Below are 22,704 nucleotides of genomic sequence, written 5' to 3'. Positions count from 1 at the left end.
CAAAGATAGGCTACATGATAACCTTTTATAAAATGAATAGCTAGGCCAACAGCTAAAACTACGTATTTAACCAAATTCAGCTCATGTGATAGTAGGCCTACTTATTTAGATTTGACATTATTTTTAAATGACTTTAATTTGTTTGTGCCACTGTCTTTGCTTTTGGTGAATGTATACTGTAGAGGTGGCCATCTTTGGGTGGCCAAATGCAGAAACCCCAAGCACGCACGCGCCCTCTTCACAGGCAGTTGAGGCTGCCTCATAACTTTCTTTAGCAAGGCAAAAGTGTAGCACTTCACTGGTAGCTACTTGATGTGTATTCTCAAATGCTGATGCAAATGTTACGTTCACTTTATTCTCCTTTTCAAAGCTGAGGATTTTTTTGTTGTTGTGGTTGATGAATGTGGCCATTGTCGTGAAAGGCCGGGTAGCCTTTAATGTGGTGCCTGTGCCTCCCCGATTCTTTCCGGTCGCGTCTCTCCCGGTCTCTCCCCTCCTTTTCCATGTATTATTCAAGTTGCGACCAAAGAGCTCCCCCCGGTTGAGACTGAGTGCTTGTTGACGTCAGCAAACTTCTCCAGCAGCTGTAGAGGAGCTGAGGAGGAGGAGGAGGAGGAGAGGGAACGAGACTGCTGGATGTTGAGCTCTGACTGTGGAGCGCCGAGGACCGTGAGCTTTTTTTTTTTCTTCTACGGGACTGTTTGGACTTCTTCTCGTTCCAGTGTAAGTAAAGGCGGTCTAATTTTTTTCCCTCCTGTCCTTGAGAACTAATATTCCCTCGCCGCTGTTTGGAGTTAGCTGTCGAGTTTATCGACTGCTTGCAACAATCTTTTGTAGCCTACATTGGTGCACACATTCGCCTCTATCGATATTGTCTGCCGTCAAAACTCGTAGTTGACAATTGCTGTGGACTACTTAGCACATGCGTTCATGTTCTGTTTCGTCGTGGAATATGCTACACTTGTGTTTCCGTATTAAATACACTCCCGACCTAACGGGAAACTTTGTTTCGCAAGTCCGTGCAAGGTGGACTCTGGCTGAGATAACGTCGAGTTTGCCTCTCTTTCTTGGTCGTCAAGCTTTTGCCGTTTAGGGTAGGCTACTAGCTGTCACTTTGGAGTGAAAACACGGGGAATATCTGCGTGTCATTCTCTCGTTTTGACCCTATTTGATCATAGCTCGCTTTTCGTAGCAAAAAAACAAAACAACAAACTGGCGCTATCATTTGTAGGCTTGCGGTGACGCTAGATATTTTGTGTCATTGTTGTAAATGATGAGGTAACTTAAGCTACAATAAGAAATTGTCTACTGCACTGTGACTATATAAATATATATAAAAGAGACAGCACGACTCGGGTTCAATTGCTGTACCTCAAACACATTCTTAAGCAGTGACCAAATATAGCCTAGACCTAAAATATCTTCTGAGGAACTATTTCAGAGTTTTGCTCATATTTGCTGAGTGTATAACCTCCATGGGGTATGCATTTGTGTGGTGTGTAATGTAGGCTAAGGCTTGGGATGTATGAGAGCGTTTTCCTATTATTATGTTCGGACAGCAGAGACATATTGAGACACTCAACCTTCACAATGAGCATGAATCTATAAAAACGGCATTCACCTTTTCATTTTCACTTGTCAGATACTGTGTCTACATGATTGTCTTCAACACAGCAGAGATTCAACATGACAATAGCTTTGTATATTGCGTGCCATTTAGTGCTGTGGCATATTAATATCTTAAGTAATGGATATAGGCCTACCTATTATACTTTGATGATGGATAAGCATCTAATAATAATAAAACATTTTTATTTAAAGGCGCCTTTCTGACTGTATAGCACTTCTGGTTTGTGTTCCACTATTCTCATTTCCTGGCCGAGGATCCTCGGTCGAGTCTCCGTTTTTCTGTGGTTGTGAAAAAGAGGTTATTTGGGAGACTTGTTGAAGTCAGCAATAAGCATTGCCTTTTAACAGGGTGATGGTGTAACACTCATTGAATAAGCTCTGCATGTTTTGCAGCCACTAGTAGCAGTAATTGAATAGCTGCTCTCCAAGAGGCTCAAACTGAATCGGCAATAGGAAATCAGCATGAATTAGCCTTGAGGCTTCTACAAATTGCAATTCAGGACAGTGTTTTTTTTTTTTTCCTTCCTGTTCCTATAGTGGAGCAAGGTGGTCATGGAGATCTGATTTCAAGCAGAGTTAAATAAAGGTCATGCAAATTAAATGACAGAGTCTTACTCAGCTTTGACAGCCTTGGCTGGTGGCCACCTTGTGTTTCACTGTGTTGTTGAGTGAGTTTTGTGCTCCCCACAAGCCAACCACATCACAAGTGTGGCTGAAATATACCATCAGGGGAATATTGTCATTTATAAACAAGTCTACTGTCATTTGTGTCCAGCCAGCTGCTATCAATCCAGGTGGATTTAAAGAAAATGTACTTGAGTTGAATAGTGGTCAAAATCCTAAAACTGGGAATTGCTGGCAATGTTGTTAGGTTAGGAATGCTGTAAAAAAAAAAAAAAAAAAGTCCTGCAAAATGCCTATAATTCACTGTTGTTTGAAAATTGGATGAACACAAATGATGCAGATATATGTTTTACGGGAAACATTACTTAGAAATGAAATGGCAGGTGCACACTCAAGTGGAAAATACTTTTTGTCCATCTAAGGGCCCTCAGCTCTTTTTATTCAGTTTTCTTTTATTCACAGGCTTTTGGCATTGTCACTACATGTCTTAATTAGGTATGTCATGTTATTTTAAGTCATCATTTGGCATGTCAGTCTCTCATGTTCTGGGAGATATTTTCTGGAAAAAAGAATAATTCGCAATTTAAAAATTATTTGGATTTTTCTTTTGCCACATGTCCGTAGTTTTTCAAGTTCAGTGTTTAGGGGATAAAAGAGCCATTTTGGAGGAAATTGATATGCCTTATTTTTGTCTAACCACACATACAGTAAAGCTCATTTTCATTTTGTCACTCCTATTGTTTGCCTGTTCTTGTTAAATGAACATATATATATTGGGTGATATAAAGAGGAAGTATAAGGTTGTCATGGAGTGAGCATTTTTAAGCCTGTATTACACAGCTACATGGAAGATCATGCTGATATTTCCTTGTATAACCATGTCATCGGTAAGCCTGTGTATTGGCAAGAATCTGGCGATACGATACGTGTCACGATACATGGGTCACGATTCAATATATTGCAATATATTTCGATACTGTGCGTAAGGCGATATATTGGGATTGTTTTAAAATATAATTTTAGAAAAACTAATATTTAAAAACACAGACATGATGTTCATAAAAGTCAAAGAAGTTTACGTTAGGTAAACAATTCAGTACACAGAAAATCAAACTGCCAGTTTGGGATTGTGCTTCACAGGTTCTTAGTGAGCTAATGTTTATATGCTAAAGTAGGCCAAAGTTGAGCCATAGCTACATTGTTAGCTTCTAGCAAAAAGTCAGGCACTGTTAGGTACTGTTAGGCAAGGACACTAGTGGTGTGTCTCAGCATAGCCATCTAGTGGTAGGGGGTTTAAACACAACATAAACGGGTACCACTGTCTTACATGAATATTTTTGAACGTTTAAAAAAATCAATACAGTATTGCAAAATAAAATATGGCGATGCTCAAGTGTATCGATATTTTTCTTACACCCCTAGTCATCGTGAATGTACAATCAGCGGGATCACTTTTGAGTCCGATTTGATTTCTCAACATATTTAAGGAGTTTATCCTCAGTGAACATCAATGCAAGTACTGCATAAGATTAAGAGAGAAAGTTGTGGTTCCATTGCTATGTGTATGCCCCTGAGAAAACGGGGGGGGTTTAACATGCAACAGGTTCAGACGGTTAAATGTATTAGTACACTTAACGCTGGCACACATGTGGCGTTAAGTTACCTGTGGCAGGATTTTTGCCAGGAAGTCGCTTAACAGAGGGGGTGATCACAATCAATCACCTGCAGAGCTCAATCACACACATCCTGAAACGTCTGACTGTCAGTGTAGGTATTAGATGGCGGTGTAAACAGCAGCCCTCGCTCATTATGCTAAATTGTATATTTTACAAACATTAGTTGCGCTTTATGTGGTTGATGTTGGAGTGTGATGGTATGTGGCTGTCAGTTGCTCATCAGGATAGGGCAATCAACTTGCCAATCTCCTGCGGGCACTGCTATAGCCTAGGGTTAGTAGAAGCCCTACTTAAATTGAAAGTTATTGTTAAGTGAACAAAACATTGTTTGTTAGACATATGGGTGTAGTCAACATGTCGGTGTATGTTACACTAGTCACACATGGCCAGATCTATCCACCACAGCGCTGTGGAGTAAGGTCTGGCACCACAGATACCTTCTGGGATAGGAGAAAAAAACACTCTGGGTTGTCTGCATTTCTTTAACCAATCACAGTCGTCTTGGGCGGCACTTAGCTCTGGACGTAGCGACGGTGGCTCTGCAAAACAGTCCCGGGAAGGAACTTGTTTTGTTGCACCCGGTGAAAGCCACATACAATATTAAATGAAGTTAACTGTTCACACAATACAGTAACTTGAGCTATTTAAATTAGCTGCATTAAGTGGTTAAAAGTACTTTGCTCTTACCATTTTACGCCGTGTGTACTTTGTCCATATCCCCGCCTATCGGTACCAAAACGTCCCAGGTAGACATTAAATTCCGTAAATATATTCTTTGTAAATCTTTACAATCATTCCCTGAAAGAACTAAGCAGGCCTGCCTTGTTGCACGATCCAAATTTTCTTCAAAACTTGCCTTGGAGTTACGGCAACACACAGAGAGCGGTTAGGCAACAGACACCTTGCTTGCGATTTTCCTGGAAATGATGTGATGTCGTTGATCCAGACTAGCGTTACGTTGACCCCATCCTCTATTCAGTATGTGTGGTCCTCTAGCCTGTTAATGTCTGGAAGACACTCGTGCAGAATATAGTGATTCGCAGAGGTTGTGTTCACATATATATTGATGGCATCTGAGAAATGACTGCATCTAAGCAGCACATTAGGTAGTCAGTTACGAAAATCTGCGTTTAGCTGCTGTGATGTTGACAGCACTCATGTTTACCACTCACTGCCTGCCTGTAGAAGGTTCTGCAGACACTTCATCCATCAGTGCAAGATCGCACAGTGACTGATAACATCATTACTATCAGCCCACGCTCCCCGTTCCTCACTGTCACCAAAAACTCCATTACAACAAGTTCATCTTTCCACCCAATAGCTGTTTGTTGGTCACATCGCTGGAAAGCCTCATCCTCACGGTCGGAAATGTCAAACGGCGTTTCATCCACTGTGACTATTGCAGCTGTTACCTCTGGAATCTGAATTGAGCAGGAACATTACACGGCTGCTTATTACTGACTCAATTTTCCTATCGTCAAGATAATTGATATTTTTTGTCTTGCTGGGCGAAGGTGTTGACACCTACAAATGTCAAAGCCTTCATTCTCAACAGCTCCGCGATTGAATTAATCCTCTCGGCATTTAATATACATACTCAACCATCCGGCTTTTGCAAATGAGACCGCTGAGGGAACCGTGTGTCTGCATGTTACTGCCTGTTTTCCATACCCCTGTTTCTTTTGTCCTGTTTTTCTTGGACGAGACTGGTTTTGTTTCATTGAATAGAGGCTCTTTTCCAGCGCTAATGGATCTATTTTATTGTGCGTGCGAAGTGTCATTCTGGAAACATATTAAGATGCACGAAGAGAAAAAATAAATGAATAAAGTCCCAGGCACATTAAAAGGAATATTTTACACTCGGTGCTTTGATGTTTTGAGCTGGAAATAAGACTTTCGTGTCACTTTCTTCAGCACAAATCATTTTAGAAGAGCCACATTGCAAACCAAAAAGGTAGTGTAGTAATGTATGTATGAAGGTAAATATGGTGCAAAAAGGGAGAGCTTGTAGAATACAATGTGAGAACTTGCAGAACAAAAAATCTGAACTTGTATGTTAAAATTTGCACTTGTAAAAATTTTATTTGCACTTGTAGAAAATGTTCACACACCTGTATTCTGAATGTGAAGTTACAGAAAAAATATTCACAAATGTGTAGATTGATATTTACATGAACACAATGACAGCTGCAAACTTATAATGCAACATTTACTCGTATACTTTTTTTTTTACTCTGGTTCATTTTCCATCACAACCACAACTCAGTGATTACAACCTCTGGAATCTGTCACTGCAACTTCACATATGTGCTCTCTCGCATCACAAAGTGGCGAATCTGCGCACCTCGACTTTCACAACACTCTTGACGATACATTTGGTGCAAAACTAATTTGTACCTGTGGACTTAGGCTGTGGAGCTCTGAGCTAACAGAACGGGAAAAGCAGGGTTTCTATCGCCATATGAGGGACAACTCTGTCTGGCTTATTTATGTAGCATGGAAACTTGGTGGAATAGCATGCTAGCGTTAGCTAACTAGCAGCCAGCCCGCTTCTAAAGAAATACCTTTTAATTATCTAAACACTTTTTAACAGTCAAACTAAAACACTGGCGGTGAGCTCCAGGGCCTGCAGCCGCAGACGGACTGTCATCAGTGGGGATCGACCAGCGTAGTAACACTGCTTTTGCCAGAAAGCTTCGCTGCCGACCTCGACCTGCAGTCGGAGCTCCAGCGGGACACGGAGAGCCCCACATCCGGTAGCAGCGGCCCATCCCCCGGCCATGACCAGAGCTTGCTTTGCTGATGTTGTGCATCCCTGCTAAGAATTGCACCCGCTTGGGCAGAAACAATAATTTCTGCAGAATTCATTGCTGCCGAAAATTGCATCTAGGTAGCAAGGAAATGCTACTACAGAGTCTGATAAAACATTGATGTCTCTAAACCTTCTAAAATCCTAATCATTATTGATGAACATGACAAAGAGATTTACTATTGCCTAGTTTTTAAACAGTGCTTTGCCTTATAAAATCATTATTTTCCCTAGTGGATGCAATTCTCGGCAGGGATGCGAAACTTGGCACCTGTTACCCACTGATGACGGTCCGTCTGCGGCTGCAGGCCGTGGAGCTCACCGCCAGTGTTTTAGTTTGACTGTTAAAAATGTTTAGACAATTAAAAGGTATTTATTTAGAAGCGGGCTGGCTGATAGTTAGCTAACGCTAGCATGCTATTCCACCAAGTTTCCATGCTACATAAATAAGCCAGACAGAGTTGTCCCTCATCTGGCGATAGAAACCCTGCTTTTCCCGTTCTGTTAGCTCAGAGCTCCACAGCCTAAGTCCACAGGTACAAATTAGTTTTGCACCAAATGTATCGTCAAGAGTGTTGTGAAAGTCGAGGTGCGCAGATTTGCCACTTTGTGATGCGAGAGAGCACATATGTGAAGTTGCAGTGACAGATTCCAGAGGTTGTAATCACTGAGTTGTGGTTGTGATGGAAAATGAACCAGAGTAAAAAAAAAAGTATACGAGTAAATGTTGCATTATAAGTTTGCAGCTGTCATTGTGTTCATGTAAATATCAATCTACACATTTGTGAATATTTTTTCTGTAACTTCACATTCAGAATACAGGTGTGTGAACATTTTCTACAAGTGCAAATTTCAACTTACAAGTTCAGATTTTTTTTACAAGCTCTCATGTTTTTTTTCTTTGTATGACTTCAAATTCAGATCACATGTGTGAATATTTTTTACAAGTGCAAATTTTATTTTTACAAGTGCAAATGAAATTTTTACAAGTGCAAATTTTAACATACAAGTTCAGATTTTTTGTTCTGCAAGTTCACATTGTATTCTACAAGCTCTCCCTTTTTGCACCATATTTACCTTCATATGTATGGCGGTTGAAAAAATAGTATGAAACATTAGTGGACGGTAGTTTCAATTATATTTCAATTAGGGATGTCCCGATCAGGTTTTTTTGCCCTCGAGTCCGAGTCATTTGATTTTGAGTATCTACCGATATCGAGTCCCGATCCAATACTTCTATAATAATTCAACTTTATAATACCTCCAGACCGCAGACATACTCGCGCTTTCCGCTTCAAGCTGCTTCCGTGTTCTAATTTGCCGGCATTTAACCAATAGCGTCTCTGCAACAAAGTGATGTCATGCCGCACGCGTTGCTGTTTCTGTGTGGAGTCAAAAGGGTCTAACTCTGTGCCACCGCATAACTATAGATGTGTTAAAAAATAATGAGAATATATATACATATATATCAGAGTCCTGCTTGGGAGGTAACGTCCGATTCCGATCGAGTCTGAAACCACGTGATCGGGCCCGATTTCTGATCACGTGATCGGATCTGGACATCCCTAATTTCAATAAAATGTGCAATACAATGTGCAGTTATAGCAGTATAAATTAATCAAAAATACTTTTGTTTATTGACCTCATGTTCATTTTAAATTATTTTGATGCGGATAGATGGACTCAGGGTATCTGCCGATACCAAGTACCGATCTGATGCCAGGGCTTTATTTTTTTGCTAAATTTAAAACATTTTATGCCTCCATAAGGAAACTCCTTGGAATAACGTTTCATATAAGGTAACGCTGGCGCCAAAAACAAAGTTGGCAGCCCAATATCACCGAACGAATGTACAGTAATTGGTAGCAGAAACACAGAATTTTATAATAACACCGACAAAGAAAATGTATTTGGTCATGTCACGGCCGATACCTGATCTACTTAAGAAGGTCAATATCAGGGCTGATTCCAGTCCAGCGTACAGTACAAGATCGTTGCATCCCTGTCTATTCATTTTCAACAGAAAATCGAATTGGCAACTTTTTTAATAATTGAACAAAAATGCCAAGCATTCACTAAATGAAGCTCCTAATTAATAATGAATTGCTGATTTTCTTATTTATGTAAATGTGTTATTTATGTGCTGGACAAAAAAAGCAAATTCGAAAATGTCACCCTATTTTCTGACATTTTATCGACCAAATAAAGTAGAATGTTAGTTTTAGAACTCAGTACAGGTCGGTATAGTCTTTAGTTAGTAGGGATGTCCCCGACTTAGACTTTTCATAGTCAAATCAGAAATGTCAAGTCTTGCCTATCCTCGATTTATCGTAGAATCATGTGGGTGGGGGGGTTTGGGGCGACCGTCGGTCACGGGTAATGGAAAGTGAAACTGAAATCTGTCATGGGGTGGTTGGATTTATTTACCCACTTGGAAAAGAGCCTTAAAAGCCTCAAAGATTGGCGACGAGACGAAATCGATTTACAACGTTGCAGGGAAAAGTTGCAGCGGTCTGAACCGGCCCGGAGGCTCAACGAGCGACCACAAGCACAGTATATGGTCGAGTGACTGAAGAGAGCGAGCGTCGTCAAAACAAAGCAGCGAATCGGAGGAATAAAACGTTTTCGCCGTTTCATCAAGTATCTCACTATCACTAACGCCATCCACATTCATATTTAGACGCAACAAATGACATCCAGCTACAAAAAAAGCCTGAAAGTCGGAAGTTAGGACGGAAGTACAAAGAGTCGTTTCACAACGTTGCTGACCGGGGCATTGCAAGTAGCTGCAAGCGTACGCTCGTCTCGTCCAGAATCTTTGGTCTGAACTGGACGCTGCGAAGATTCAACGCTGAGACTGGCAGTCGAATCAGGCTCTTTTCATCGAAGCATCGAATATTTGACTAGGGGATATATCGACTCAATATCGTTATCGCGATATCACTTCGTGCAATGTTATATCGAAAGTGTTGCGATGAGTATGCAATATATTTGTTTATATTGTGGAGCGCTGGCTGTGTGGCTTAGTTGTGTATGATTTAGAGCCCTCTTGAAACGCTATAATGATCATCATTTCATTGGCCAGGTACCGTGCCACTTGCACATGTTGGTCCACGTCAGTGCACGGGTCCACTACGTGACAAACCCTATGGAGCGTACCACGTGTGTGCATATTTAGACAGAGTGACAGTGTAAGTGAAGAAATAGATAGACAACGAAACGGAACAAATCAGAGAAGAGAAAGAGAAGTTGTGTCCTGTTCTCTTTATTTATTTATTATATACTGTCTTCATTTATTTATTTGATACTGTCCAACCAGTAAAACATGTCCTGTTCTCTTTATTTATATATTTTATACTGTCCAACCAGTGAAACATGTCCTGTTCTCTTTATTTATTTTATACTGTCTTTATTTATTTATTTATTTTATACTGTCCAACCAGTAAAACATATCCTGTTCTGTAGACATGGTCATGTTGGACCAGTCCAATATGACATAACATGTCAGTTGAAATAAACCTTGTGTTGTATTTGTTATGAATCTATTTTGATGTGTTTTCCCATAACCTTTGTAATTTTACACATTCATTCAAACATATTGAAATTAATATATCGCAATATGACATTTTGTCAATATTGTGCAACCCTAACTCGGGGTCACACCTATATTAGTATAGTTTTTGAAATGGATCCATCACTGACTTTGCTTAGTAGTTTAGAATTGACCAATCAAAATGTCCTGGACACCATGTATTGGACAAAGTGCAGCCCATGGAGGGTGCTGACGGCTCTACCAAAGTAAGTGACATTGCTTCTGTAGTTCTTTAAGAACTGCTACTGATCTGGACTGGCACTGCCTGTTGACTCAATAAGAGGTTTGTAGAGGTTGATGTGATAGACTCATGACCACTAACAGAAAATGGAACTAGATAAAATACAAACCAAAGACAAAATTAAATAAGGCTGTATTATGGACATTTTCTGTTTTCAGCAGTTGGACCCGCTCCCTTAAAAAGCCAAATGAGTCAAGGTTAAATAAATCTGCCAAATAAGTGAATGCAACAAGGTGCTGGCCCTAATGAAAGCTTTTAGCGTGATAAATGAGCCATATTATTGGCCTTGCTCCTCAGTTCGCCACATAACCGACCACAATGGAAATGTTTTAATTTTCTGTAACATACTTCCTTTAGTTGTGCCTAAGGTGTGTATACAGCATCAACATTTACTGTCTCACTTTGTGCAGTTTGACAACCTGCCATGCAATGTTTCTTCTCTCAAGGTTGGGATTTGTTTTTAGTGTTATGGTCTGATAAATCTTACACACAAACACACAACATGAATATATTGCTTTATTCTCACTGCCTGTTTATGCAATAGAATGCTTCCATCTCATTGGTAGTACTTTGAAAGGGCAGCTATAAATATGGTCAAAGTTGAAATGTGCTGGGTAGCAAACTGAATTGTCAAGGGCAGTGCTAACGACAAGGTAGGCAGCACGACTGTACCATTGGACACAATAGGTCAGTCAGTGCAGATCTGTTTTGCTATTGATCATGTATCCACGTCTCCACATATGCTTGATAACCAATATAATCTGAGTGCAATGTGGGTGTCAACAAAGCTGTTAATTATGCACAGAGTTATTGAAATCATACCATCAGTGGTCACATACTGATATATATTATTATTATTAATTATTATTAATTTAAGTTTGAAAGGTAATCTATTAATGATTATTTAAGACACTGCATATAATCCTGCAGTACTTATATTTTTAGTAGGACTGTCAATCGATGAAAATATGTAATCGTGATTAATTGCATGACAACAACCGGACAATCTCCATGACAACTAAGCAATCTCTGTCCGCTGACGAAGGCCAAGAGATGTAGCTCAAAGCTCGTGCACATTTGCAGTACATGGAAGTGGACCCTGTGCTTGGATTTTTTTGTCAAATGGCGAATGTAGCAAGTATTTACAGTGCAGCTAGACACTAGTCACTTTGTTTTTATTTATCTATCAATTATATTACTTATAACCGCCAAGAATTCAGAAAAATACCATCATTTGTCAAAGTGGTAAAATGTAATATGTTTACCAGAAGATCCTGATGAACTAGAGAAATTAAGATCATTAAGATTAAAAATGTATTCCTATTTGTCAACTGACAGGTCATCATTTCGTTTGACATTTCTAGAACGCAACTAATGATTAATTTCATTATTGATCTGCTGATAATTTTCCCAATTAATTGTTAATAAAATGCCATTATAATGAGAAAACGTTTTACCACAAGTTCCTGGAGCCCAAAGGGACGTCTTCAGATTGCTTCTTTGATAACTCATGATTACTTGATTATTTTTGCAGAGGATTTTTTTTTTTTTTTGACAACCAATGCATAGATTTATCGTTTCATCACTACATTTTTCAGCTCCAAACATAGTATACATTATGCTTAGATATTTCAAACTGGCGTTTGTATATTTCAAACATGCCACTTGAAAGTAATTTGCAGCAATATCTGAGTTATGTCCAGTTCTCTTAAAGGTGCACGTTTGTCAGCGTCTTTAATGTCTCACCAGAGCCCTTTAAACATTAGTTGCTAAGACGGACAAAAACAGGCGAAAGAATGCAGAAGGTGCTTTTGTATTCATAACCGTCTGTTGCTCATTGACTTTTGAGGAAAATGTCTTTTTACAGTCACTCGTAAGTAAATCACAAGTGAGACAAGGGATGCCGTGAACAGAGGGAAATGAGAGCTGATGAGAAGAAAGCTCCCATCAGCCTCGTGACATTATTGCTTTCACACTGACATTGACTCTAGACTTCCTCTGATTTGAGGCAAATCACAGCCGCTGATTTGATTTAATGTGGGCTATATATTTGGCTCTGTGTGCGCCGCTGCATGCTGGGCGCTGTTTTCCGTCTCCCTCTGTTATACGTTTTTGCCCTTCTTGTCTGAATTCAGTGCGTGGCATTTGTAAAGCACAAATGGCCTGAAAAACTGAAATCAGTCACACATTTGCAGACGATTAGCTATTCATGAGCTTTATTCTTAAAGTGTGTCATTTCACTGTTTATGTTTAAGGATGGGTGCCTGTGTTAACGTTTAAATTTAGCAACGAGAACCTGTGACCTGGGCATGTTTTTTGTGTCATTGAAGGGTGGGCCACAGCTGAATGTCATTGAGGATTGCGTGGCATAATTTAGGCATGGATAAGGTTATACATATAGACTAATGAAAACCCTGCAATGTAATTTCCTGATGAATGTGGCTTCTGCCTTTTGTAAGAGATAAGCTAATGGGATGAGAAACATGGCTTCTCACAATTAGCGCTCATAGCTATCAAAATTTGATTAGCGATAGCAACTTTCACTAGACACAGCAGGCGTGGACACGGTGCTAAATTGGTTTGCAGTTTTGCCTCGTTCCTCACACCTTATCTTCCGTATCTTATCTTGACAGCGAGCTCCTACACATCAAAGGAGATGACCTTTAATTCTGTGGAAATCCAAGTTGTTAAACTCCCTTTTCTGTCCGTTTGTGGTCAAAAAGATTTCAAAAGTCCACATCCACAGGGTGATGCATGTTTTTCGCTTAGGAGTACATTTGTATTCTAACAGCTCTGTGAATGATCATGACCCTGTGGCGGTGCATTCGAGTCATGGCTTACCCATACTGTAGTGCAGAATAAGTTATCCACTTGCCTTTCTCCACTCTTTCCCTTTGCTCAAACATTTAATGAAAACACTTGCTACTGACAAAAATAATTGCACTGCCAAGTAAGTCATAGAAACCACTTGAAACTAAAGGTGTACTTCTGCTTCGGCGTCGGCAGACTTGTACCGGTCACACAGATGCACACACGGTTCCATGCATACCTTATTGAGGGTCTGCCTTGGTCTGGCGTTTCAGGCATGTGCATTTCCCGATCCAAACTCTATTCCAGTTGGTGGTCTTTGTGTCCCTATAAAGATGGCGGATGTCCTGCTTTAATAGAGGAGACACACCAGCCCGATAATCGGCCGTCGGACCGTCTGGCGAGGTCGGTGACTCGAGTCTGTTCTTTGTGTCCCGTGTCGTCGTCCGTCTGAGGAGCCGTTGGCCTTCATTTGGGCCGACCCGACATGTTCAGTCGGAAGAGGGCAGTCGGGACTCACCCGGAAATGGGGAGCGGATGAAAATCTTTTAAACTGACCTTTGTTGATCTGAAATGAAGACAGATTCAGAAACTGTATGGCCTATTTCTCGCTTAAAATGTTTTCAGAAACACGTTTCGGTGAACTATTTTAGTACAATATGAGATCGTATTCTGAACAAGACTCCATGACAGTCTGGCTGTGAATTTCTGGAGAAAAAAGACCCACGTGATGCGTTTGTCCAATCAGCTGCCGGTTATCATTTTCTGGGAAATAATCAGACTGTTAATGGAAACAATACAGAGCAGTGCCGCCTGCTGCTATGGTGACGTATTATGTTACGTGCACGCGCAGAGCGTACGCTCAAGTCGGCGTCGCCTCAGTGTGTTCTGAGGCATTTTTTGGACCTCGGGGACCCGACTGATCAGTCCGACTGGCTTTTCTGCCGACGGTCGGCCCATCTGGTTGGTGTGTCAGGGCCTTAACACTCGCTCTCCCCATAGGAAAACAATGGAACGGCCAGCGCAGATCATGTGTAGGCAGCTTGACTGTCTTTAGAACTTTATAAAGTTCTGCTTAACTGTCTTCATCCATCTTCATCTTCTTCTTCTTCTTTGCAAGCCAGCTAGAGTTGCATACTTGTGCATATGACACCAACAGGACTGAAGTGTGGAACAACTGGAGCATGTGCAGTAGGCGCGCTTGCTATGCGTACAGTCTGCGCAGCACTTTTGTGGGCTGCATGCAGATGGTCCTCCCAGACCCTAGCGGACATGGGCGAATGGCGCCTTTGACATCACGCGGACCAAGCCGTGGTCCTGTGCGCGAGCTGGGCCAAGCCAGGACAGTCTGCGCCCCTCAACCGAGCTGCTTCTTGCGTTCAGCTTTCAGAAGAGTTGCTGCACTTCAACGTTTTGTTCATCTGCTGTTTCAATAGTTTGCCTTCATCTAACAGACTGTTGTCTGGTTCCCTTTGCCAAGCACTTTTTGCTGCTTTTCATGTGAAAAGAGTAGAGACACACCTCTGGAAGGTTGTCAAGTGTCTACAGTATTATAATGGGAGCTCATGTCACTGAGGTTAGTGACCAACTGCTCGCTCTCAAGGCCAGATGCATAAAAGTTAGACAGAAATGTGCATTATTTTTCGTCAGGTTTATGAAGCCAAACGTGTGCATGGTTGTTTCTCAAATCTCAATCATCGGGGAACTCGGCGAACATGCACAATCCTCATTTCCTCATTTATACAAACCAGTTTATGCGTTGGAAATGGAGTATGGATGTTTATATATCTGGCCCCTGGTTGATGTAAATTATCTACATTTAAAATATGTGCGCATATTCTGCACACAGATTGTCAGATTTACACCCACATATACTGTAAGATGGGAATGCAAAAGCATGTGTGAATGCTGCCACAGTGAGCTGGCTAGATGAAGATGTGCAGGTGACAGGCGCATAATGTATCGTATGCAAACGTTATGCTGTAACCTTTCTGTTTTATGGAGGAGCACTTGGGCACACGGACATGGGTATAGCAACCATATAGAAATTTGGCACAACAGGCCCCTCCATGTGTTGCCGTGCATCTTTTGTTTGGTCATATTACCGAAAAGCATGGTGCAGATAAAGGCTTCAGATATCTGCATTTCGTCATGCCATCACAGATTGTGTTCGGCATTTATGGAGCTGACAAACAGCATTTGGAGGTAATGTTCTCTGAGCCAATCAGACAGGGAGACAGACTAACACTGTCGGCAGTGGTGTTCCAATTTGGCTGAAGCTTTATAGCGCATGTCTTCTTGATCCAACACCTCCAAAGAAATCACTGGCATACGCTTCTCTAAAGCGTCCCAAGTTAATTCAAGAAGTCATTCCGTTGTGGGCGAAAACAGACCGTTTTTTATGGCTCTTTTTATTTCTTGATGAGTACCGTTAATTTCAAGGGTCAGGCCTCAGTGCTTTGCAGCTGGCATTTTTTTTGTTTTATCCGCTTGAGACAACATGACTGCATTGTCCCCCTTCTGGTAATGAATTGGCAGGAGTTATGCGTGTTTTATTGGTATTGTTTAGCACTTTAGTTGGGAGGCTGATTTCTGTGTTCATTCTGAGTATACTGCATATCTCATCCTTGCAGGCTTGAATGGCTATTTATGTGTTGTTGATGTTTTGCCAAGGCTGCAGTCTGGAGTAAACACTTATCCTTCTCAAGTACATTATTTATTTTCTTCTACACTATCAGACTGGAAGCTTCCTCCATAAAGATCATTCACATTAAAACTAATTAGATTTATTTGGGCGATTTACAATACCGCCTCCCTGTGCAAGCACAGTTAGGATTTCAGTGTTGTCCTATTGCCGTTGTTTGTGCTCTAAGTTGATGACAACGTAAACTAGGGCTGGGACGATTACGTAAATGCGTCGACGCAAATAATTTGCGCGTAGAAATCTATAAATAACCGGCTGCCTCCAGCAATAGCGCAACAGCGCAAGTACGGATTCCTCGCAAGTTCAACAACACGTTGAGAAAAAGGCTCGCACACGGTCTTGTGTGGGAGTATTTTACTCTTAATGCCAACAACAGCGTGGTAGTCTGTAGACTTTGTAAAATGCCTCCCTGAGTCAGGATAACAGCAGCGAAACGGCGTAAGTTCTGCTCACCTTTTTGTCCCTTTCCCTCCCAAGTAGAGTTTAGCCCGAACTTGACCCACGGGCCGATATTTCCCGCCACTATCCTCGGGCCGGGCCAGGGCCTTGATCAAGCATTTGTGTTTTTTTAATCATTACTTTATTAGCCTAATTGGGTGGGGAGAAAGCTTTGCCTCTCCAGCTTATCCTGTAGCTCTGGGTATACGTCCTGCACTGACTTGAGTGGGAGGTAAACTGTGCTACATCGTGTCTCCCCCATCTGTAGTACTGTCTTCCATAGTTGCGCAACCGGGCCAGATTGTTTCAGATATCTCACGAGTCAGTTATAACGGCCCATGTATTAAACAATTTTCGTGTTAAAATCGGGCTCGGGCTCATAATTCCAGTTAATGTGTCGGGCCGGGGTCGGACACAACGTGCACTGTAGACGTGTGTGATTATCAACATAGTGACACGGAATGTGTTCCCAGTCGTAGCCCAACGGTACTTTAGTCCGTTGATTCGTTTTAATGCCCCGCTATGACTTAACATCAAGCATCATCAAACGCTGTCAGTCGGCAGTGTTATTTTTTTGGTTTACCATCATCATGAGTGACCCAGTCGATTACAGACTTACACAGTAAGTTATATTAGACACTCTACAACTTGCCTTATGTTGGATTTATCTGATACATCTGATTTCATATGTTGCTAAAACTGCACTTTTACTGTAAGATTAAAGGGAGAAGAGCTTGGATGTTAAACAAGCTTATTCATTATTTTACCTACTATTGTTAAAAAAAGCAAATACAGGCTACTCTTTTTACACTTGCTCTGTTTACTTTAAGTTTTTATTTTTGTATTCCTCCTGAAAGTGACTTTATTTTGTGGTTGGATTGATAGCCTACATCTGGCTTCAGGTTGCACTACAAATCCATTTTACTTGAACAGTGCAGTGTTAAACAATTTTAATAAATAGAGACTTGAACCATATGGAAATTTGTTAAAACATATATCGTTAGATTAATTGAAAAATGTATCGTTAGATTAGTCGACTAATCGAAAAAATATTCGCTAGATTAATTGTTTAAAAAATAATCGTTTGGGACAGCCCTAACGTAAACCTTCTTTATCACCTTGACACGTGCTTGGCTGACTCAGTTAAGTCACGTTCCAACATTATCGTGGTTCGTTCACAAAAAAACGCGGTGACATTACACCAAAAAAAACAAAGAATTATTTGACAATGTCAGACCTATGTGCAGTGTTCCTTTTGAGTGAAATAATTATAACCAGTTCTCAGGAACAAAACATCCTTTCCGTGTTGTAATAAGCCTCTTTAGGTCTTTTTTCCCCTCCTTAGTCCTTTCAGTGGTACATTTGCTGTTACACAATTAGAAGCTGAAGAATAAAAAGCATAAAAGCTTTGAGGTGTTAAAAAGTTTTATTGCCTGTGGTAGGAATGATTTCTTGTAGCAGTCCGTGTGACATTGAAGCTGTCGGAGCCTCTTAGAGAAGGTGCTCCCCTGGTGGACCAGTGTGGGGTGGAGAGGGTGGTCGGGGTTATCCATGATAGATAACAGTTTGTTCAGTGACCTCCTCTCCACCACAGCTTCAAATGTCTCCTGTTTGCAGCCAATAACGGAGCCAGCCTTCCTGATCAGTTTGTTCAGTCTGTTTGTGTCGCTGGCTCCGATGCTGCTGCCCCAGCAGATGGCGGAGGAGAACAGAGTGCTGGCCACAACAGACTGGTAGAACATCTCCAACATTCTGCTGCACACGTTGAAGGATCTCAGCTTCCTCAGGAAATAGAGTCTGCTCATCCCCTTCTTGTAAACAGCAGTGGTGTTGATTTTCCAGTTCAGCCTGTTGTCGATGTTGACACCCAGGTATCTGTACTCCCCAACCATGTCCACATCTCACATGTGTCTCAGTCATCTCACATCAGACTAATATGGGGAAACACAATTAATGAGTTGACATCTACATTTTCACATAAATAACTTTTGAGTCATCTTTTTAGGATAATGGACAACGTAACTCGTACTTCATGGCAGTGTGTCAGTAGGCACACAGATCTCCAGAAGAAAACATGTCCTGTCAAAAATTTTTTTTTTAAATCTGAGTTGGTTTAAACAGAGATTCAGTCTCTTCTTGTCAGTTTTTTTTTCTTTGCTTTATCCAGCTCACCAGCTTGGTGGGTGGTTGCTTGGAAAGCTTTTCTGGCAGTATGGCCTAAAATGAGGCCAGTGAGGAAATCCAGTGTGTAATTGCAGCAGTAACCGCAGCCCGGGTTCGCTCTCTGTGCAGGAGCTGAGATACAATTCTCGAGGTGGACTCCTCAGAGGCTGTTGATGAAAGATTGGCTGGATAGTCAAGCCAATTTTATTTATATAAAATATTAGAATTCACAAACATGCCTCACGAGGCTTTGCAATCTGTACAGCATATGCCTCCATACAGATAAGGGAAAAAATAGACCAACATTGTACAATTACAGTGTAGACAATCAGGATGGACAAGATAGAACAACAATTTTGATGTAGTATTACTAGGAGTATACAGTGATCTATGGTGTCAAAAGCCACACTGATATCCAGTAATGAAAGTAGCGAGGTGGAGTCTGAATCCTTAGTAAGCAGAAGATAATTTTCCACTATAGTAAGCACAGTTTAAGTGTAGTGAGAGGCCCTGAAATCAGATTGAAAAGGCTAAAAAAAGATTACTATTAAATATGCTGCTGAGAAACAATTCTTTCTAGTACTTTTTTGAAAAGAATGGTTAAAGACTGGTTGATAATGACACTATGAACTAGTCAGCTTCTGGCATATCCCTCCCTTTTAGGGTTTGGTGTGTTCAGTTTACTAATGCCATTCGATTCTTGAATTAGTGTTACAACTTACTGTTATTTGCGAACATAACATTCACACAAGTGAGGCTAATCCACTCACTGTGGATCGGACACATCTCTATGCCAGTAAATACACTTTAATGCAGAGAAAGAAATGTCAGACAGCAGACAGGAAAAGGAACCACTGAACTTTGTCTCGTGTCTAACAGGGATACACACAGTATGAAGAAATTGGTTTAAGTGAAAGAATGGCAGCCAAAGTATGATTTGATAATGATTAATTACATAGTGGCAGTGGCAGAGTAGTTTGTGTCAGGGAATGAAAAAATGCCAGCAGTAACAAATAGAGCTCATGCAGCTTTGTTTTTTCTTTTTATAAAAGACTAGTCATTGAACTAAAAACACTGCTCTGAAACTTACCTTGTCATGAGGAAAATTACAAGTCACAAAATTGCACACACTTAGCTGAGGTCTTTAGTCACACTAGTGTGACAAAAGGAGTGTCAGTGCTTGGTGGTAAAACAAAATATGAGGGAATGGCCATGCTCTGCAGTCCGGCTGTAAGTGCAAATACCCTACATTTGCATTGGCATATTTTTTGATAACTCTGCTTAACATACTGTTGTTCCTGTCCGGTTGAGATGCATCGTAGGCTGTGTTAAGACGTGAGAAACGAGTTGGGTACCAACACCTGGTGCCAATATAGCACTGGTTCCTAAACGAACGGTATCTACCTGGCCGAATGATAACGCAGATTTATATGCCTCATTTCGGTGCCACTTAACAAGCCTGTGTTGCACTCTGGTGCACCAAAACAGACGTTACAGGCAACAGAAGCAGAATGCACGTAATGCTACTTAACATTACATTTGGCAGGAGGTAACATTAGCCTGCTTAGCCTAATTGGCTAGAAGCTGGCTTAAACGCAGTTAAAATGCTGAAAGATATACAGTCTAAACTGTGACTATATTTCACTGGAAAGGATTCCAACACTGGGATATCCAAAATTCTGCAGCTAAAGACACAGAGGAGACTAGCTGCACTTTTCGAGACACCATGGCCTCTGCCAGAGTCGGAGTCGTTTGAAGAACAACACTGATGGGACTTAATGGTGCATTCAATTGCACCTCGTAAGCCCATGGTGCATTCAAGTGCACCTTGAGAAACTCGAGCTGTTGTAGTACCCTTCTGCCATCTTTTTGTTGTTTAACAGCAATTGACTGATTAAATAATTTATGGTTATTACATTTTTTACCATATGGCCTCTATTCTTTAATGTTGCCAACTGTCGTTTTGTGCTCTTCTTTTTTTTTTTTTTTTATAATGTATCGGTTCAGGCACTGTTTAGGCACCAGCACCATTTTAAAAGTATTGTTTTAGCACCGGGATCGGAAAAAATACCAAACAATACTAAACCCTATGTGGAAATACCCTCCAGACTGATGTTTGTCCTCATTGTTCCATAATAGGCATATTACCTGTAGCCTACAGGGTTCTTACCAATGCACCTTCTCTAGCTTCCCCGCACACAGAAAATGGCTATTCAGACCTCTGTCATCTTCACAAAGCAGACATTCCCCCCCCCCTCCCCCCGTCTTTATCTTGACCTTTAAAAGCTAATGTCCCAACGTTGTCATTGGTTTCAGCTGGGCCGGGCTCATCCTCTTCCCTCCCAGGCTTCTTTCTTCTGCCATGCTTTGCTGTTTCACCCCTGATTGTGCCTCCATCTGTCACATCCCTCTCGCTGTCTGAGAGGAACCGACAGTGATGGATGCTAATCACTTAGGCTGTGTGCCCATCCACCCCGCCTCCTAGTCAACTAGCTCAGCCCAGGCTTCCCCCTTCTAGCCTACGATTAAATGAGCTGCTCTCCTCATTTCTTATCCCACTGTCACTGTTGGTAGTAATGCACCTGTACCCCATTATTTTTGAGCTCAGACAGTATTTATTGTGTGCTGGGCAATATATCGATACGATATCAATATATCAGACTAGATATCCTCTTAAATTTTGGATATGGTAATATCGTGATAGGAACAAGTGTTGTCTTTTCCTGGTTTTAAAGGCTGCATTACAGTAAAGTGATGTACTTTTCTGAACTCACCAGACTGTTCTAGCTGTTCTATTATTTGCCTTTACCTCATTGGTCATTATTTCCACATTACTGATGATTATTTATCAAAAATCTCATTGTGTAAATATTTTGTCAAAGCACCAATGGTCAACTTTATAATATCGCCGCCATATTGACGCCGATGTATTTGGTGAAGAATATTGTGATATTTAAAATTTCTCCATATCGCCCAGCTCTAATTCATTGTGCTTGGTGCACACTTCAAATATGTAAAAACAAATAAGAAATGTCTACTTTTTCTAAAGCATTACCTCAAACTAAACAAACTCCAAAAACCTTGTTTCCTTTGGCTTTCTCTCTGATGTGAAATACAAAGTGAGCTTTCATTGGCCTCTAATCTACCGTGCTATTCATAAAGTGTTTATAAAGTGCAGGAAATGAAACACTTTGCACTCCGAGACAGTCAAAAATATCCAATGTGATCTTTTTGTGGCCCCAAGCCATTTATTTACTCAGCTTAAAAGATGAGGTGCTGGCGAGGAGAGGTCTCTTGGTAAAGCTACCTCCAAATAACCACTTTGATCTCGGCAGGCCTCGCATCCTGTTTGGTTGCACAGATGGCTTTGTTGTGTTTATTGCTGTGGTTTGTTGCTCATGATACTTGCTTGAAATATTTGTAGGCGGCTGCTAATCAAAATTCATGCTGCACAAACTATTAGAATTGGATCCACCCCACCCCCAATTCATAAAAGCTTCTGCAACATTATCTTTGGATTATTTGGTTAAAGTGCATGATTTTTTAATGTGGCATGCAGTGTTGTCAATGTATTTCTGAAATGTTTAATTTAGCATTAGCTTCGTGGTTTGCTGATATTATATTCCGGCCAAAATCAATAATAGAAGCCAGCTTGTTTCACACTGCTAAACAATGCTTTGTGTTTGATTATGGCTTCTCTACAGTTCTGCTTTGGAATTCAGAAAATCAATTTTCAGTAATGACCTGCTGAATGAATTTGTCAGGGAACATTTCAAGCAATTACATTTTGATTGAAAATCACCCACATGTCAGTATTTGAAGGACATCAACACTCTAAATTGATAACTGATTGCTGTGGTCTTCCAGAAGGTTGATGGAATTGTGTTCTTATTAAAATGAGAAATGTAATTTGACAATTTCCTAAAATCTTCAAATCGGTGTTGTTTTCCAATCAGCTATCCTGAATAGAATGTATTCACTATACTATCACATCAGACAATAAAAGCAGCAAATACTCAC

The 22,704-nt window shown here is 40.8% G+C and overlaps 1 protein-coding gene across 6 annotated transcripts in view; it reads left to right on the top strand.

The window, feature by feature from the left end:
- The first annotated feature begins 379 nt into the window (after positions 1–379).
- Positions 380–22,704, top strand: part of gulp1a (GULP PTB domain containing engulfment adaptor 1a) — a 109,772-nt gene continuing 87,447 nt past the window's right edge. The window contains exon 1 of one of the 6 annotated variants that reach the window (XM_031296530.2): positions 380–723. The gene's annotated coding sequence lies outside the window, so the exon portion shown is untranslated. The remainder of the gene's footprint in view (positions 724–22,704) is intronic. The other 5 variants (XM_031296531.2, XM_031296528.2, XM_031296526.2 and 2 more) reach the window with 5 other exon arrangements.

The sequence above is a fragment of the Sander lucioperca genome, chromosome 8, assembly GCF_008315115.2.
Source record: "Sander lucioperca isolate FBNREF2018 chromosome 8, SLUC_FBN_1.2, whole genome shotgun sequence".
Lineage (NCBI taxonomy): Eukaryota > Metazoa > Chordata > Actinopteri > Perciformes > Percidae > Sander > Sander lucioperca.
This window is presented reverse-complemented; position numbering and strand designations above follow the sequence as displayed.